This window comes from Bradysia coprophila, assembly GCF_014529535.1.
Source record: "Bradysia coprophila strain Holo2 chromosome IV unlocalized genomic scaffold, BU_Bcop_v1 contig_81, whole genome shotgun sequence".
NCBI lineage: Eukaryota > Metazoa > Arthropoda > Insecta > Diptera > Sciaridae > Bradysia > Bradysia coprophila.
The window spans coordinates 2,485,354-2,506,451 of record NW_023503375.1 but is presented as its reverse complement, the minus strand read 5'-3'; the positions used below and the strand labels follow the sequence as shown (position 1 = coordinate 2,506,451).

At 33.7% G+C, this 21,098-nt stretch overlaps 1 long non-coding RNA gene across 1 annotated transcript; it reads left to right on the top strand.

Annotated features, from left to right (window-relative positions):
• Positions 1 to 66: 66 nt before the first annotated feature.
• Positions 67 to 20,123, top strand: LOC119072411. Its single transcript, XR_005086858.1, has 4 exons — positions 67 to 356; positions 14,603 to 14,605; positions 15,654 to 15,657; positions 20,113 to 20,123. It is a non-coding gene; the product is annotated as an uncharacterized LOC119072411 (long non-coding RNA).
• The last annotated feature ends 975 nt before the right edge of the window (positions 20,124 to 21,098 follow it).

The window sequence follows — 21,098 nt, the reverse complement described above, 5'->3', positions numbered from 1 at the left end:
TACAACATCTGATTTGAATTGGGACACCTAAATCATGAACCGAAGCATTGCTAAAACTTATATTAAGAGTGATATCGCCAAAACTTGAACCAATTTCGGTGAAAATAAATACAATGGTTCGGCGATCCGGGCAAGCTATAGCTCGTTTGAATCGTCTTTCAATTCTGAGAAATAGGTATCATTTACTTTTTCGGTTAGTTACCCATTTTCGGAGTGAACAAGTGAAAAGTGATTGCATGTCAAAAGGTGGTGAAAACAGTTGTTTTGTGATAGCTCGAGATAGTCATGTTTCTAAAAGTTGAAATTTTCTAGGAATGTAGGCCTTTGACAGACCTTCATGAAAACTATAATCATCGGTTAAAATCTCTGCCCAGTAGACTCATATTTTTCAGTGTTTTCAACTTGTTTTTGGTCTTCAAAAAAGATGGAGCGATGCAAAAAGAATAGACGAAATCAAAATTGTATGATCAGTCCAAAATTGTCCTGAACCGTCCGATCATTGGCCTTTAAAATGTTGTTTTTCTCCTACTTCGTAGTATGTGGAAGACCTCATTTATTTGACTTCATAAAAAAAACGGAAACTCAATTGCTTGCACCGAATATGGGCTTATTGTAAGGCAGAGAAGCGCACCGCTCATTTAGAGTCAATAAATGGTCACTCAAGATATACTTTGTACAGGGATGCATGTGGCTCACTATTGTCACTTTTAGCAACTAATTTCGAGGACCACGAAAGTGAGCAACTTTTTTTTAGCCATTATCCGACTTTTCTCACTTATTCTCGCGGTATTCAATAAAAAGTACATGAAAAAGGTAGTTTAGGCTTAAAAAAATCTTCCTGCGGCGCTATTACTTCCAATATGGATAATATATCCACCATAACATTTTAGTCTGAATTTGTACATGCTGATATGCGCATGGTTGATCAACAAAGGTGAACTGATGATTCTTATTGCTTGTTTTTTGTTTATTTTCTGATCGATTATGTGCCTCTAAGATAAAATTGTGTAAAACCGCGTTAATGTGATTTGATTTTTGCTAAATTTTGTTATCCTTGATTTCAGTTTAGTACAGTAAAAATTTTGTGGAACAATAGGGCGCGAAAATTTTCTCTTTAAATTAAATATATCCACTGTTTGTATGGGAAAAATTAATCTCCGTTTCCAAGTTTTCCACTTCTGTTGATAAAATTTATAGATTCTAAATTCTCTGAAATTTAATATTTCACTACCAAATTGATAGTTTTTTCTTAACTCAAATACTTGATATTTGACTATTAACAACTTTGAACTACTCAATCAAGGTTCCAGTTCATTCTAATCAGTTGAGTCAATATTTAACTGTGTTCAATCTTGTCTTTCTGGAATAGCTTTTAGACACATCGTACATCTTTGAACTTAGCCCGGGAGTTTGATTCCATAGAAGAGATTTTCAAAGGCCAATTCACCATGCATGTCAGAATTTCTGTCTTTTGATTTGAACAGTCTTTTTTCTCTCTTATATTCAATAAATTAATAAAGATATGTCAGAATGAGTCATTTTTCGTTTCGTGTTCACCGTTCTGCCGTGACTATGAACTATCATAATATTGCATAGCCCATTTTAGGAATTAAAGTCTTGAAATTATCAAAATTCTTGAAATTCCTGAAAATTCTCGAAATTTTATAAAATTCCGCAAAATTCGCAACATTTCTAACCAATCTTGTTGTTCCTCAAAGTTTGGCTTTATATATTCACGGTGCGGCTGAATAAATTTTAACTGATCATTTCGATGCACTTTTGGTATTTTTGATATTATTGGTCAGCTCGAAGCCCTAAACAAGGTTCCACAAAAATTTTTAATGTTCATCCGTACCGTCGCTGACAGTGGTGCATAGCCCATCCTGTCTATGGAGAGACTGGTGGAAAACTGGTTGTGGTTGCAATCGGTAGTGCCTGAAATTCTAATAACAATTGTACAAAAATTTGGTACCATAAGTGCAAGGGAAGGCGACGACACACTAAAGTTTAAAAAACGTGATTTTCAAACAGTCATAGAGGCGTAGATACTTGAGGAATGAAGCTAGTAAATAGTTCTCGCAGTAGAGCAACATTTCCTCTACTCAAAGTTTTTCCCTCATATTTGCTAAAATTGACGAGTTTCAGAGGCACCTGAAATACACTTATTCAATTTTTTTGTAATAAAAATGGTTAATTCTGAAATGCTGGAAGTCTCAGCTGTCCATCGACACCACATTCGCAATGACTCATGTCAACAGTGCCGATATGTTGCGTGAATAAGTGAAATGTGTCCTTCTACGACGAAATTTTGAAGTCTGGAGATTAGATTACCACATGGACCTAACTTTTTATGTAAACTGAGCCCACCGTAAAAAATCGATATATGTGACGTGGACCAAAAACGACGAAATTTTCAAAAATTGATCTGGCGGCAGCACAAAATTAAAGTTTAAAATTTTTTTTCTTCCATAAAATGATCAGTTGGACCAGCTAAGTGGATTTCCGGCTGAGCCTTAAAAGAATTAAGACATTTTGTAAAAACCGCTACACCCTATTCTCTAGTTCTCTCAATTGCCATTTGAAATAACACACAAAATGAGAGAATACGTGAGAGAAACGATGATATTGTTGAATATGTCGAAAGTTATATTTCTGAAAGAACTTATTTTTCACTAACTGTATCTTTTCATAAAAATACTTAATTTTTCAAAAATGTGACAGTGACCGTGATTATTATCATTGCAAATGTGTTAGATTTCAATAAAAACTATGGTTTAGTAGAGTAAAACTAAAAAAGTGAAACTATTGTAACGCTGCATATATGCAGCGTTACAATAGTACCACTTTTCAGAAAATTGAGAAATAAAAGTGAAACTAAAAAAGTGGTACTATTGTAACGCTACATATATGCAGCGTTACAATAGTACCATTTTTTTCCGTTCCACAAAAAAAGTGGAACTAAAATAGTGAAACTATTGTAACGTTGCATATATGCAGCGTTACAATAGTTCCACTTTTTTAGTTTCACAAGCTAGCCGTTTTCCAATTTTGCTAGCTTGTGAAACTGAAAAAGTGGTACTATTGTAACGCTGCATATATGCAACGTTACAATAGTTTCACTTTTTCTAGTTCCACAAAAAAAGGGGAACTAAAAGAGTGAAACTATTCTAACGCTGGTACTCCGAGATCACGCACCTCAGTCACTCTCTTCAGAACCGTTCCATCGACGACATAGCCAAAACGAACCGGATTCCGAATCCGGAAAAAGGATATCGTCGCACATTTCCCCACATTCAAGCAAAGAAAATTGTCCGCACACCACTGACTGACTGCGGCAAGATCGTGCTGTAACTTTAATGCATCTCCAAACGACTTCACCTCGCGGTACACCTTCAAATCATCAGCATACAGCGCACACTTGGAGTGCCTCATCACTTTCACAACATCATTGAAAAAGATTAGAAACAGCAGCGGGCCGAGATGGCTGCCTTGGGGAGGGTCTTGAAACCGTAGGAGGCCTGAATTGTACTATAGTTAATGTACTATTGTTATATAGCCGATACACTGTCTACTGGTAATGCCAGAAGGACTGCGATGGCCTTGAGTTTTTTTTAATGGATCCCTTATCCAAATAGTATAAATTTCTAGAAATTAGGTCGAGACAGAAGTTTAGATTTTTGTATCTGCGTGTGGCAAGTCAATAGATGCCTTGGACGAAACTTCAAGCAAAGCTAGAATATATGAGTGCGAGATGCAATAAAAATTTGTTTGACAACATTTCCGACCTGCTTCGGATCAATGTCACTAGTTACCATATAGGTAATATAGGTGAAAGAAACGGACACCTTTGGTATTCAGAGAAAACCTACTGTCATGTCTAACACTTTATCTTAATCTGCCATGTTTCCAATTAATAAAAAAATTGCACACAATTATTAAGCTATAAAAATGTCGAATGCCATAATACAGCAATCATGAGCATAACATCGAACAGACATATATTGGGTACAAGAACAGCAAAAAAAGACAACGAATTTCATTCCAGATAATTTAATCCGTACATATACGTTAGGAAAGCATTAAATTACGAAAAATCATAATCAGAAAAACTAAGTGTCAGGACTGAGTTTAATAGTTATGGCATTTTTTGTCCCATTAAATTTAAATATTCATTTCTGGTATTGTCACGAACACATTTTTTTTAAATTCCATTTGTGGTCCGTTTGTGGATTTCGATTAACCCCAACATAATTACTGTCAAAAAATTAATTTTAAAGTGCCAGTCATCGGATTTTAGAATCGGACCTCCAGAAGAAATGTGTCGTTTTTGTTGGACCTACATTAAAATTTAACACTTTCCATTTCGCGTTGCTATTGCTTCGTGAACGGCAACGACATTTGCACTGCGAATATTTATTAATTCTCAATTATTTAATTACTTATCTGATTAAGTTCACCACATCCGAACGGAGCGAAATGCAAATTAAAATATTTTCGTTTTGTTTTAAAATAAAATAAAATTTATTTTAATTCACAAAACATTATGTGGTATACATAAGTTTTTGTTATTCGAATTCTAGCAATTGGTTTTGTAACATATATATAAGAGAATGGGTATCATGGGGAGTCATATTTAACTATTATAATAAACACACATTGACCGTTTTATTCGGCGTCTAATGTCTAATATACCGAATATTAAAATTGAATTATTCATTTATTGATAATAATAATGGTTGTGGCGAGGTCATAAAATCCAATTGATAGTCTAAAATAATTGGTGTAATACAATGGTTTAATTGAGATCTAAATCGAAATGATATGTTGGCTAAAGTCTGTGTCTTTTGAATGTACATACTGTACGTATATATGCTTACGTACGACTGCTAACAAAGACAATTATTTAGACTTAACCGAGGACTTAATAGTAATGTTTAATTTTCATGTCCAATCAACGGCGCGGCATACATTTCTTACAGAAATAATTTGGTCCATAAAAATAATGAAAAGTTATTGGTAGTTGCAAACTGCAACCACCTTTTCCTGGCTCCGAATTTAAGGTTTTTGTGTCAATGAATAGATCTTTGAAGAACATCTGTTCATCTGCTACTGACAGCGTTGAGATGAATGAATGATGAACACTGAATTATTATTTCTGAGATTGCGAGACATAAGGTGAAAAAAACTATTATATTACTACCATTTATGAATAATTGAGATGAAATTTTCCACGAGGTATGATCCTAATGTTAGACACCCTTAGACAAAATCATTTTTCCTTTAAATTTCATCGAATCTATCGAGTTCAACAAATGAATTCAACGTAACCTCACTTCAACGTAACCTCACTCGCTGAAAATTGGAAATTTTAAATATTCTTTTAGTTAGCCCATCCTGGCCTGAAACAATTTTATCTCCAATGTTTTGACTTAAATCGATAATGCGTACGGTCTTTCTGGTAGAGACAATGAACTGTAAAACTTTATTTGCACATACAAGCTGCTAATGAATAAAATGAAAATTCGTACAAGAAATTTGATGACATGAATGCGTGCGCATTATCGATTTAAGTCAAAACATTGGAGATTTACTTGTTTCACGAGTTAGGTTACCTTTAATGCATTTGTTGAACTCGATAGATTTGGTGAAATTTAAATGAAAAATGAGTTCGTCTCAGGGTGAAATAAGCGAAATCGATATTTCCTCTGGTTTGTATGGTCGACAAACCATACCTGGTTTATACGTTCACTGGAATCTTCAATGAAAGTAAATGGATAGGTATGGTCAAACGTTCAAATTTGTTCTAGCCGGAGTGCAAATTTCCACTAGAAATGAGTTCGTTTGAGGTGGCGCCATGCAAATCCGTATGTGCTCCGACTTGTATGGACTGGCCATACCTACTTATCTACTTTCATTGGGAATTTTCAAGATTTCGTGAAAACCACGGAATGAAATAGTGTTACCAAAAACTCAATTATCTCGATCAGCTTCTTACTCGACTATTTAGAAACTGCAAACTGTATCGTAATGTAATTAAATCTGTTACATCTTTTGTTTTAAGTACCATACTTAAGGATAGCTTGGAAATGTATCAAATTATCATAGTTGACAAAGTGAAACAACTTATTTTCAGAGTGACAGCCGTGACAGCATTGTTTGATACAAAATCTTTTACGTCAATCGTTTTAACATACAATTAGCTTAATAAAACCTTTTTCAAACGGAGATGATTGCTCATCTTTCTTGTGGATGTCGATAACAGATGGTTGATCGTTCGACGTCTTGTCTTTTACGCGTACTCTATTCTTGTCATCACCAAAACAACAATTTCAATTTTTAATTTTCCAATTACATTGCTTGGTGCTCTTGTATAATGTATTTCACCTCATAGCACTGTATTATATTACCGGAAATTGACCGATCATATCGATTTTATGATTCGAAAAATAATTCTTTCCATCATAAAAACTCAAATGCATTGAAATGTCTCACCTACGGCGATAAACAATATAAAATCTCGCTTGCATTTCCTCACAATCATGAGCACAATGCAATAATTTACGGACACTACAAACTGATAACAAAATTATTTTTTTTGTCTTGATTATATAACAGTTTTTCTAAGATTTTGTGGTAAATCATGAACAATGATCCGAAGAAAATTTTTGCATTTATTATGGGTACAACATTAAAAAGCAAATCGATTGAACATAAATTACATGTTGACTTGGAAATGGGCTTTTAGTACTCGATTTTATTGAGGTTGTAAAAATTAGAAAAATTTATATTCAATTATGAGCTTCCGAACGATGCGCAAATCCAGTTCATTATTCTAAAGATTTTAACTTACATATTAAGAAAAAGCAATCAAACCAAAACAGAATTTTTAACGAAATTTGAATTTATTTGCGAAATTCTTTATACTGCGTCGTAAACGTATTGAAATTCTTCTCTGGTGTGTGGTTTATTTTGCGGAAGGACATCAAGAGATCTCTCAAATTAATTTAATGGATACCGTTTGTTATAACTCATAGCACTGCTCCTAGCATCATTACCATTCGTATGTCAGACGTCAGGCAGCCTCCCTTTGATACATGTCTGCGTGTATACTTGCATGAGTTTTGTGTTTTAATTCACAGAAAGAAAGCATAACTCCTGAAATGCATAGCGTGTTAAGATAACATCAGCCTCTAAAGTTTCTAATTAAAATATTGCGTGGGCAAGCACAATAGGTCCAACGGATGCTCTGAACCCACACTTAACAACTTGATGAAGACGCTGAGGCTACCCCTCTATATATATACTCTACGCGACCTAAGCTTTCCAATCATCATTTCTCCACCTAAGACGTTGTAATTAACTTTGGAAGACGAATTTGGGATTAAGGGACCAATGCCTATCTAGACATATATATAAAACACACCCGAGGAAAATAACACCCGTATCGTCAAGGCTGTTTTCAAGTGAATTCCTCATGAAGAAAACTTAGACATAGCCACGAATTCTTCAACTGATTCACAGACGGAAAACATTGAACAATTATCGAATCTATTACTTCATTTGATAGACACATGTAGAAAATCTCTACACTCATTTGTTTAGAAATGTATTTTGCTATATGAGACAACTTTAACTTGTGCATTATTGATAACAGATGATATATCTAGGTTAAGCAACTGTATTACGATGAAATTGCGTAAGGAACTGTCAAAAAATTGGTCCTATAGGAGACTCAGCTTAAACTGATATAATAGATCTGTTCAGCTCTAACTTAAATGCAATAATGTTCAGCCAGAAGCTTAAAACATTAATCTCTGTCCGTATTTTGCTATCACCTGGCCGATAAGTTAAATATCTGAGGCAGAAACAAATATTTTAACAAATTTATGTGGATGCCTCACTCAATAAATTCCAAATTGTATGAGTAACAATAAATCACGGCGCAAAAATTATTACCCATAAAGAACACGACATTTTTAGATCTATGGAACGGATAAATGCTCGAAGATAAATCGAGTGTCAATTATGTGAAACTGTAAAATAAATTTAATTTATTTTAATTACACGAAAGGCGTAAAAATGTGTAATTAGTCATACCTTCTATGTCTTTTAAGGTGATATATTTTCGTGAGGCTGTTTTTGAATTTCATATTGCATAGAGTACAGTCTAACAGCATAAAACATTCTTGTTTCCGTCGACGAAGGTCAGCCGAAACTCGGGCTGACGTATTACCGGGGCGTTTGTTAATATTTTTTTTTTCTGACTGTGTAAATGACACATTTCCGATGAACAAATTATTATAATTTTTTAGATTAATTGAATTAACAAATTTTTAGCGCATGAAAATTTGTTGTTAATTTGCAAAGGTGGATTTAGTCATTAATTTTAATATACAAAAAAAAACTTTTTTTTTCAACAATTACAGTTTTTCTGGCATGGTGTCACATAATTAGAGGACAATAAAAAGAAGGTGAATGTTGGTAAGAGATTGACGAAAAAAAAAAACATTTGTGTTGAAAAGGTAGTCCGAGACATTATAGCTGGAATTACATAAAGAAGTGAGAGGTTTGTGGATTTTTGTTGGTAAACGATGTCAAATTGAAAAGTGTAATAGGTTTCCTTAAAACCATTTGATTCAAATGTTTTGATTAAATTTCGAAATTCAAACGTATTTCTGTACACATTTCTACTACATCCTGTTTCAGAATGACCAATACATTTTTGAACTCTAAACGTAACAGATGACATTTTCAGCTCTGACCGTTATAATATATTGCTTCATACATTTTATGGTTTCAATTCATTATTTGATAAAAAGAAAAACTCGTCTGCAACTATTTTAAGTGGGCAAGTGGTTTCTCCATATTTTTGACTATTAAGATGCGATTCAGTCTTCGGTGAGAACAATTTAAATAAAAAATGGCATAGTATCGTACTGCTTACTATAAACTACCTCACAGTAAATTAGCCTTAAAATGCCTTAGAAAATGGCACTATAGTCGGCGTGCCTGTCAAGTCAAAATTTCGAATTTTCAATTTGTTAGGTATGCCAGCCCACTATCGAAAATTTTATTTTTCAATTTCATTCTTCATTTGGCTAAATTACCTTCATTTTGACGTCAATGTGGATTTGCTATCATGCGTGATTGTCGATTATATACACTAGGGCTACGCTTGTTCTAGCGCTTTTAGGGCTACATGACAAAAGTCGTGGAACAAATAAGTATTTTTCGTATCAGGTACTTATAACTTCCACCATATAAGTTGACTTATAAATTATACGGAGTTTGCGCAAACTGTCTAATGTAACAATTTGGAATAGGTTTTAAGCCGTGGCCTAATCAGGGCCGAACTGACTACCAAAAGGCGCATAGGGCGCTGAAACAAAAGAGACGTAATATTTAATAAAAAGAGGCGTAGATTGAACAAAGGAAGTTTGACTGGCCATACTGGGCATTCGGGCGATTCCCGAAGGGCCTTTTGCTTCAGTCGGGCGAAGTCCCGACAGGGTTTTTTAAAATTTTAAACAAATGTAGCCAATTTCAGTGAACATAGGCAAAATCTTTAATTTCCAATAGAAATTTTTCTACTGATTCCTTTCTTTCAATTTATTATTCGATTTCGTACTGAGTCAATTCTCTCAATATTTTCTTCGATTTCCTACTGAGGCCTTTCAGTTAATTTTTTATTCGATTTATGTATTCGAACCAAATTTTTACCATTAAATTTGGTTCGAATATAATTGTATTATTTTACGGCATTCTCCTTGCCGATTCATTGGCTCATTTATTACAAATTGCCGAAAACACCGAAATTCTTTCATCTCCTAATCAACACTTGTATACTTTCACTCAGGGCTTATTGCTGAGAATTTTAATTCCAAAATTCCAATAATTTTGAAAAAATTCGGAATATTCTGAAAAAGATTCTCAATCATAAGCGTTGCAATAGAATAAATTCCTAGAAAATGTGCAAAAAATGGGAATTTTCTAGCGGTTTTACATAAAATTCCCAGAAAATGTGCAAAAAATGGGGATTTTCTAGCGGCTTTAGAAAAAATTCCCAGAAAATGTACAAAAAATGGGAATTTTCTAGCGGCTTTGTATAAAGTTACCAGAAAATGTACAAAAAATGGGAATTTTCTAGCGGCTTTATATAAAGTTACCAGAAAATGTACCAAAAATGGTAATTTTCTAGCGGCTTTGTATAAAGTTACCAGAAAATGTACCAAAAATGGGAATTTTCTAGCGGCTTTGTATATATAAAATTCCCAGAAAATGTACAAAAAATGGGAATTTTCTAGCGGCTTTGTATAAAGTTACCAGAAAATGTAGGTGGCGGGACATTTCGACACCGTCAATATCGTCAGGAACGATATTATCTAAAAAACGATACTATCGTCCAAAAAAACGATATTATCGTCCAAAAAATTTTCATTCAGGACGATAATATCGTCTAAATTGGAAAATTCTAAAATATTGTCTGGACGATAGTATCGTTTTCTGGACGATATTATCGTTCAGAAAACGATACTGTCGTTTTCTGGACGATGTTACCGCTCTAGAAAATCTAATGGATATTTTCGTTTTCTGTCCGATTATATCGTCCAAAACGATAATATCGTCCTGGGCGATATTATCGTTTTCTTAAATGATAATATCGTCCAGCACGATACTATCGTTTAAAAAAACGATAATATCGCCCAGGACGATATTATCGTTTAGTTTTGGGTGGTAATATTGTCCAGGACTTAATTTTACTCAGAGGTGCAGCAAGAACCGAATTCTCTTCCAAAATATCAAAAAACAATTGTCAGAGGAAATCACCTACACATCAGTGTTTAAAAAAGGCGTTTAGTTCGTCCCTAAATAATTCATCTTTTTACGAAATGAATACCAACTTAGATTGTACATAAAAAGCGTTTAAACACGCCGAGCGATCCGGCCCATTGCCCCGGAGCGAAGCGGAGGGCCGCAATGCGAGCCGGGCGCCGCGCCGGAACGGTGTCGGAACTTAGGAGTTAATTTTTTTTTTCTCGCATAGTCTCATAATTAGTCTGTGTAATTTTTCTATTATAAAATTTAAATTTATCGTCCAAAATAACGATAAATTTGTTCAGAAAAAGAAAATAACGATAATATCGTCCAGCGGATATTTTCATCCAGGACGATATTATCGTCAAAAAAACGATATTATCGTTTTTTGAACGATAATATCGTTTTTTAGACGATAGTATCATCAAAAAAACGATAGTATCGTCCAAAAAAACGATAGTATCGTCCAAAAAACGATATTATCGTTTAAAAACGATATTATCGTTTTTTTAAACGATAATATCGTCAAGAAAACGATAATATCGTCCTGAAAATATTTTAAAATTTATAATTTTAGACGATATTATCGTCCTGGATGAAATTTTTTTCTAAAAAACGATAATATCGTTCCTGACGATATTGACCGTGTAGTTATGTCGCCTCACCGAAAATGTACAAAAAATGGGAATTTTCTAGCGGCTTTGAATAAAAATCCCAGAAAATGTACCAAAAATGGGAATTTTCTAGCGGCTTTGAATAAAGTTCCCAGAAAATGTACCAAAAATTGGAATTTTCTAGCGGTTTAAGATAAAATTCCCAGAAAATGTGCAAAAAATGGGAATTTTCTAGCGGCTTTAGATAAAGTTCCCAGAAAATAGGAATTTTCTAGCGGCTTTATAAAAAATTCCCAGAAAATGTACAAAAAATGGGAATTTTCTAGCGGCTTTGTATAAAGTTCCCAGAAAATGTACCAAAAATGGGAATTTTCTAGCGGCTTTGAATAAAGTTCCCAGTAAATGTACCAAAAATGGGAATTTTCTAGCGGTTTAAGATAAAATTCCCAGAAAATGTACAAAAATGGGAATTTTCTAGCGGCTTTGAATAAATTTTCTAGAAAATGTACCAAAAATGTGAATTTTCAACCGGCTTTAGATAAAATTCTCAGAAAATGTACAAAAAATGGGAATTTTCTAGCAGCCATAGATAAAATTCCCAGAAAATGGAATTTTCTTACGGTCATAGAACAGGGCTTATTGGGAATTTTAATTATTGGATAATTCCGAAAAAATTATAAAAAAACTCGGAAAATTCTGAAAAAATTGTCTTAATAAATTTTTCGTTAGTTATAACATTTTTACCTGAGCGAATATTTACCTGAGCTATTTCCAATTTTTCTTTTCAAATTTTGCGCCCCAGATCGTTGTGTCCTAGGCAAATGTCGCAATTGTCCGTGTGATGTAGCGGTACTGTGTGATTCACGTATACTGTGTAAGTTACACAATTGTAATCAGTAATACGAATCGAGGGCCTAATTGGAAAGAGTCGCCCGAAAATAAGGGCCTTTTAAATTTTTCCCCGAAGGGCTTTTTTGAGCCAGTCCGGGCCTGTGGCCAGTCTAGAGTCCGGACTCCGGACTTGTATTTAAGTAACATTGACAAGAAGAGAAGAGAAGAGAGTTACTGATGGATAATTTTCGATGTCATGAGCCTCCGTAAAAGGTTTAGACTAAAATGTGAAGGCCTGTCTATTCCTAACCTTAAAACTGTTCGTGCATTGCATCAATTATCAAACGAACTGAACTACACTCATCTGTTATCTACAGCGATGACAAAGATAAGTGATGAGCTCTAGCTATAATAATGCTTTCTCTGTTAAAACAAGTGATGTCTAAGAATTTGTGTCGATCGATTGAAAATACTTAGATCAAAAGAAGTAACAGATTCGATCGTTTTAGTGATGATGCGCAGGCGATAAGTGAAACGTGAAGAAACGATTTCGCCTTGAACCATTTACCACTTCTCGAACATAAAATACCTTTTACAGTTCTTGTAGTATAAATAACTATTTTTATGAAAGGTTTGTGAGGATGTAGCACAAGGTAGAGAAAACGCAATAGTTCACGAAAATTGAAACACCAAACGATGTTTTTACTTTTTCCAAAAAGCATGCGAAGGCAAAATTTCGTCAAAAATGTAACATTTTTGTGCCCAAATGTAGGCTACAAATTTGCCAAGTGAAAATTTCTCTTAAAAATGTCCAATAACAACGCACAGAACGTATAGAATCTTAGCTAATAGCAACGCCCTATCTAGCAAAAAACTTCGTTTTGACGCTGTCAAAAAAACACTTTATTTCTTTGGTCGTAAAATCATGCACTGCTGACTAATTTTACATGTAAAATGCAAAGGCTACGTTGAATTTTTACCACCTTAATGAATGTAGTTAGGTTTTGCTAGAGAGGGTATTGCCAATACCTACACCATTTCGGCAAACAAATTGCTGCCCCATAAACCATTGATGTTGTACTGTAAATTGCATAATTAATTACGCAATGTGGTTCTGTTTTCTATATAAAGTCCCCTTTGTCTTAATAAATTCAAATTTATTATTGCAGTAAATACATGGAACTAAAACAATGGACTGCTCTAGTTGCAAAACTCTCGGCAACAACATAAATTCAATGGAGATGATAAATTCCGAAATTTTGGGGAAAACAATTAATTTTCAATCAATATCAATCATTGGTCTGAGCTCCATTTTAATTTTGAAAGAACAATTTCGAATGATTGAATTGTATCGAACATAACTCTATTGAAAGTTTAGCGATGATTAACATCGTATCCGAGCAGAGTGTAATACATACAACTCTATTTAGATGGTCATTGATTGTAAAATTCGAAATTTGATTTATTGCAATCGATGATTTATTGATTGTGTGTGCTATGTTTCATTAACAATGCAAAATGTATGCAATCGTCCATCAGGTCTCTAAAGGTTTTCAATGTATAGATATGACCATCAATAAAGAGAAAGGCTTTGTGCTGGATTTGCTAAATGTTCTTATGGGTTAAATCGAGACAATCGAATTGAATGCTTTCTAATATGCTGACACAATTATTTCATCCAAACGTACAGTTTTAATTGTGTTTAGAAGTTTCACAGATGTAGAATTTCGTTCCATTCGCTAAAAACAACTACGAAAAATAATTTGGCCTGGAAATATCAGCGAAGCGAAAGGAAACATCGACAGCTACGGCAAAAATAAGCGATGATCTCAGAGTAATATTCTCTTATTATAGCGAGAAATATATTTGTAAAAATTATTGAAGTAGAAGATTTTCCATCAAAAATATTTACATCCAAGGAAGTAAAAGATTCACACGATGAATTAAAATGACACAGGGACGATGGAATAAGCCTTATATTACTGAAACTAAAAAAAAATGAAAAAAATCATTATTAATGGGTACAGAGGGCAGATTTTACTATAAGGTGATGGTGATCTCGACAGTTATCACAATGAGGGTGGAGATAAGATTTTTTTCTATTTCTAGTTAAATGAATTGTTATAAGGAGTTTGTTGTTTGGAGCATTAACATAGCTTGAAGCCAAATTTAATTAGTTTTACCAAGGCTTTCAAGCTACAAAAGGTGCTGAGTTAATTAAATTGAGGACCAACCATAGTATCAGAGCTACTGTCTCTGATGGAAATTAAAACATTAATGTGTTTTGGACTCAAAGAAATTTTGTAGACCGCTGTCGTACGAAATACGAAATACATTACCAGGACGTTACACAACTTGAATTAAACTTGAATCAAAACACTTTTTCGCTACCTACAAGATAATTCAAATAGTGTTTTATCTGCAATTTGAGTGAAATAATATTCGCATTTTGTAAATATTATACAAATCCGTTGGAATGAATGTGCTAAAATAATATTCCGTATTTATTTATACGAATGGCTTCATAAACAATATATATGTTCAATTTGTATCAAGGTGATACTTTAGTCGATTAAATTTACTTTTGATCTTAGAATTTTATTCAAATTTTATTTAAACAAATTATTTGCATTAGATTATCAGCATAAATAACAGCATTTTGAAATGCCTGTGATGACGAGGGTGTTAAAAACTGCAATATAACAGAAAAAATTCTTTGCTCTGTGACAAATTTAAACACAAAATGTCGTGGTCATAGTTAGAATATTTGCGACTAGAAGCATTTGCATCAATGCAAGAATTGAGTATACTTTCGAGCACAATAGGGGTGTGCGCTGGTTCAAGGATCGAGACTAAAGTTGTACACAAAAAATTTGATTTTTTTTTAGTTTACAACTTACGACAGATGGTGAACGTTTGAGGTTGAAGCGAACAGAAAAATAAGTTTCAAAATTTTATCGAAAAAATATTTTTGGTTGATACCTTACCAACGCTCCGACGACGACGACAAACTAATTGTATTTCAATTTTTGAAATGCTCAATTGGTATGAATTCTTGAAGATATTGTAGGCAATCCGAAAAAGAGAATTTTTTGAAAATCAACTTCTAAAATTAAGTATAGAAAATCGAGTTTCAGAATAAAAATCCATTGCATAACTAGGAAAAAGATGAAAAGTCTCGTTTTAGTGTGTTTATTGACCTCGGCTTCGCCTCGGATCAACAAAATTCACACGAAAACTACTTTTCTTCTTTTTATCCACAGTTATAATATATATTTACATAACCAGGGATAAAAAGTTGAAAAGTAGAGTTTTCGTGTGGATTTTGTTGATCCGAGACCAAGCCGAGGTCAATAAGCACTCGAAAACGATATTTATCATTTTTATCCCGAGTTATGTAATGAAATTATATGCTTTTGAAACCTAAACTAATTTTCTTATTATCCCTTTACAAAAGCGTGTCAAATACTCCATTTCAGTTAGATCATTATTCCATGTCTAACTAATTATGTGTCGCCATTCGTCCAAGTTTTTTTTTTTACTTTTTCTTTAAAAAAATCTGTTTTCCATGATAATAGAGGTAAACCAAAAGCTTCTTTTCTTTTCTTCTTTTTTGAATGAATTTCGTAAAAATAAATTTACGAACTGTCAAATGATGCAAAATCTGCAAAGTCATGTGTGTTTTGTATTCCCCCCTATTGTGTCCTTTTTCATTTTTATTCATAAGATATAATCAGCAAGTAAATTTACTGAATCTATTACACCTGTTGTTTGCTATAGTTAGATGCAAAATCTTTGACTTCATCAGTTTGGACGTACATTTGCTATATAAGAAGCTAAACAAATTACATTTCTCATTCTGATGTTCGTTGTCGATCACAAATGAGTACCACTAATGTATTCGACCCCAGAACCCAAAACTACTTTCAAAAATATTCTTCGAAGCTTGTGTGAGGCGATCAAAAACCGAAAACTTGCACTTTTTTTACAAAAATTTCTCCAGTTACACGAGCCGCACATGGTCGTGTGGGGTGTCATTAGAAAGGTAGTTGCGTGTACTTCCGGGGCAAATAGGGTCTTATTGGGTTTAAAACTCATTCACACTAAGATATGTGCAGTTGAAGTTTTCAACCGAAAAAAGACTGAAAACTTACACTTTTCTTACAGAAATTTCTCGAGGTACACGAAACGTGCATGGTCGTGTGGGGCGTCATTAGAAAGGAAATTGCATGTACTTTCAGGGCAAATAGGGTCCTATTGGGGTCTGGAAGCATCTACGACGAATTATGATAAGTTGAAAGGTTTAAGTGCTTATATTGAACCGTAGATGCTACCAAACTTCCGTAAGCTCTACTTTTCCTGAAAATATATGCAATTACCTTTCTAATGACACCCCACACGACCATGTACATTTCGTGAATCTCGAGAAATTTCTGTAAGAAAAGTGTAAGTTTTCAGTCTTTTTTCGGTTGAAAACTTCAACTGTACATATCTCAGTGTGAATGAGTTTTAAACCCAATAAGACCATGTACGGCTCGTGTAACTGGAGAAATTTTTGAAAGAAAAGTGTAAGTTGTCGGTTTTCGATCACCTCACACAAGCCACACAAGCTTCGAAAAATTTTTTTTGAAAGTAGTTTTGGGTTCTGGGGTCGAATACCTTACAGGGAACGTATAAAAAATTCCAATAGAAAATGCGTCCGATTTCGGTCTTCTGTTTTTCAGAAGAATCCCTCAGCGAGAAAGGAAGGTCGGCATAAAAAAATAGGGGATAAGCCGCTTGTTGGGCTATCGTAAATTTAGAGAACGAGAATACAGATAAAGAACGAAATAAGTACTAAGTGGTCACTTGTCGATATCAATGACTTTGGCTATGATGCCCAAAAGAGTAGATTTTTTTCAGAGGAAAATTGCTGTGCTGCATATACTGAAGTATACAATTGCTAGCATCATCCGGACAAGCCACATAAAGTGGCCACCCTACTGTCTGCATTGTACGACGGCGCACAATCGGCAGAATCATTCATTTTTTCGTTTCAGATTGAAATCAATAGATTTCAATTGATAGACTCCGTCGCGTAACGCACAAATTTCTTTAATTACATTTTGTTTTGTTGCTAACAAGGTCCCTCTAGTTCAACGCATTGCTCAAAACGAAAAGCGGTGTTGTTGTTACCGCCGAAAAGACCTTATTAACCTGACAGAAATTTTGAAATGTTGTTAAATTTTCGGTATTTTTTGAATGTGAATTTTGTAAATATTACAATTTGAATGTGCGTTTTAGAAATGAGAAACAGTTTTATAAAGCTAATTGCGACACAATTAAAATCAATTGTGCCCGTACAAGGTTAATATGTATATGATATGCTTCAATAAAAACAATTTTCAGGTATGGCACACACATGATACACTTACTCGAGATATCAAAACAGTAAATACACCCAATTTTACAAACAGCATAAAATATATATATCTAACTAACGTCCATAATAACGTTAACCATTCTAAATGTACAAAGTGACTTCAAGTGAAACATTGTTTTAAAAACATTTTTTTCAGATTGAAAGAAATATGTACGAGAAAAAAGGCAACGTTAAAATTCCAAATAAATTAAACAATCAGCACATATCGTCACATTTAATAATGACTCAAAGTCTTTTCGCATTTAAAGTGAAATACATATATGAAACACTGTGCAATGACTCGAGTTTCATACTTTTCATAACCACTGCCCAAAAGAATATACCTCGACAATAAAAATAGCCAACTAAATATTATATTCCCCTGGAGACAATCGTGATTCATTCAAGGTTCCAGTTCAATTCAGCATGAGTACTTATAATGCATTGTCAGATATTGTACTTTATTGGATCGTAGATTGGACAGAGCGTGTAACAACATTCCGTTATGATACGCAATTAAAGCATTACAAGAGTAAATATAAATTTCGGATTTACATGAGACTGGATGTCAAGTTAATTGTCCATGAAAGTTTGGGGTCGAGCATTATGTTTGGTGTCAATAATATTAATAATGGTAAGAATGTGGAGAGTTCAAGTAAATGCGCGGCGGTGTATTTCATGATTGAAATGATGTAATGTTTAGACGGATCGTAATCCTGCTAGACTGTATCCAAGGCTTAATCAATTGTTATACAATTAGATCGTCTAACATTTAAAAACGGCATATCGCCACATTGCAATTAAATCGATTGCTGCTTTCTATTTATAGTATCGGCTAGAGTTAATACCAAATCTGTGGCTTCATTTGTTCTAACATACATTTTGCTATAGAAGAGGACGCTTGTCGCGTTCTCATCGTTTATTTTTGTTGTCGTTGACGATAACCACGGCAGAGTAAAATAAACCAGGCAGGAGCGGTTCATTTTCGAAACGTCAAATAAGGGACCTACTACACTGGATGAAAATGAACTGAAATGAACACTGACATAAATTGAAAAATTTTGTTCGCAAAAAATATAGGGCTACTATAGAGATAAAGAGTGAAGTGAAATAGTTAAATTCAATTTTCATTTGTTTTAGAGAATGTTGTGTTTTATTTTACGATTTTACTAGATTATTCAGGTCCCTTGTCAAATCAGCGCTCTTGCCTGGTTAACTTTACTCTGTCGTGCGATAACAGATGAATAGCCTTTAGATTGGAGATTAAATTTCATTTAAATCTCTTATAATGAGACTTCGAAAATGTGATTAAACTCATATATAAACAAACGACGAGACGGAAAAATCGAGAAGATCATAGATTTGAAATAATCTTCTGTAAAATGTTACCTAGTGTTCATTCTGAATTCAGAACTGCCAATCTACATGATTTTTTTGAAGAAAAAAATTCTTCTCACTCATTTAATTTAGTTCTAAACATTATCGTACTAATTCTAAAATATATTGGTAAACTTCCCGATCCTGAATTCCATTTGGAATTACTTTTTAAATTAGCTACGACGAAATTCGACAGATTTTACAAAAGCTTTAATTTTTGTATGACGAGTCAAAAATCGTTAACTTCGACTGCATCTCAAAGCCGACAATCCAACTTTTTCGACTTTTTTATATGGACCCTCAGAAATAGAACTTTAATCGAATGAAAAATTACGTCAACCGTAAATTTGGTGTAGGAAGAGGTAAATGTCCAAAACTAAACCTATAGCTGTTAGGTAACTTTTGTTGATTACATTTTTTCTGTACAGACCCATTTCCGATCCTGTAAAATCTACCAATACCTATTCTAAGAGTGAGTTTAATTTTGCTAAATTAAAGTTAATGACAGAAGTGCAACAATTCACATCATACATAATCACATTTATAATTAATTTCAAACTGAGTTCTAAATTGGACATATTGTTAGAAATTATAATATCTTTTACATGCTACATGCGTCGTAAACCGTACTTTTCATGTTTTAAGCACTTCTTTCGACGCCCTCAGCATGTAAAATCCATTACATAACTCGGGATAAAAATGAAAAGTCTTGTTTTCGTGTGTATATTGATCTCGGCTTCGCCTCAGATCAACAAAATTCACACGAAAACTCTACATTTCATCTTTTTATCCCTAGTCATGTAAAATACTATTACATACGTCGAAAACTGTACTTTTCATGTTTCAAGCACTTCTTTCGACGCCCTCTGCATATAAAATCCATTACATAACTCGGGATAAAAAAATGTCTTTGTTTGTTTATTGACCTCGGCTACGCCTCGGATCAACAAAATTCACACGATATGCTGTGTAGTGAATCAACCTAACTGAATTGAGCAGCACGATTATTGTTAAAATAAATTATTATTCTTTGGAACGAAGAAGACAATACTAAGTAGACTCCTCGAAAAAAAGGACAAAAAATAGTAAATAGTAATATACAAAGTATTCGTACGTATTAAATCAGAGGATGGTACAAGAAATATATATTTCCCAGCAATATGCAGCCATTGCTTTTGGGTTTTATACAAGCAATAGGGAATTATCAGCATTCGTATATAGTAGTCTTCCACATCGATCTATCTGTAAAAGAAAAGATAAAAGATTGTTAAAAAATATTCTTCCCGGCGAACGAAAGCTCCTACATATCTACTAAAACTTAAAGGCAAAACTCATATAACAGAAGTCATTTTAAAGCGTGGAAGGCCTGGTGTTGTCTTATCAGAAAAAAAAGCGCTCATAATCCCTAAGGAAATGTACACCGGTCACAGGGGCTAGATCACAAGAACAGGTAGGATCGATTGACAGATATGGTCTGTGTAGATGATCAGTAAGTCTTCAAGTTTCAGATGTCGTAGGTCGTTGCTTTAGGAGTTATTAGACAGTTTGCGTAAAGGACGTATACAATTTATAAGTCAACTTATAAATTGAAAATTATAAGGAACCTTCCAAAACTTTTGGAATGAAGATGTGACTTTTAATTTCTAACTTATAAGTTGACTTATAATGTATTTATGTCATTTGCGAAAACTGTCTATTCACTCAGTGTATGCCTGTCTTCTTGATTGGCGAATAAGCATTTAACGTCCATTACATTCATAGGATTTTGGAATAGTTTCTTTGTTGATGGCAATGTTCCAATAACTGACGCTGCATTGCCTCGTGGTATGTCTATACTTATTCTTTGTTTTAAAGTACAGAGTCGATCTTTTTTCGTTCGTAGCGCTCTTAATTGATTTAGATGTGAATGGACCGATCGAATGTTTATTAACTGCACATTTGCATATCATTTACAGAACCTTAAACACGAACCACACAGGTAGAAATATGGGCCTAGATGTAAATATTTTAAGGATTAACAGTAACCCACCGAATCTGTTTTGGATTCGAATTTAGGAGCC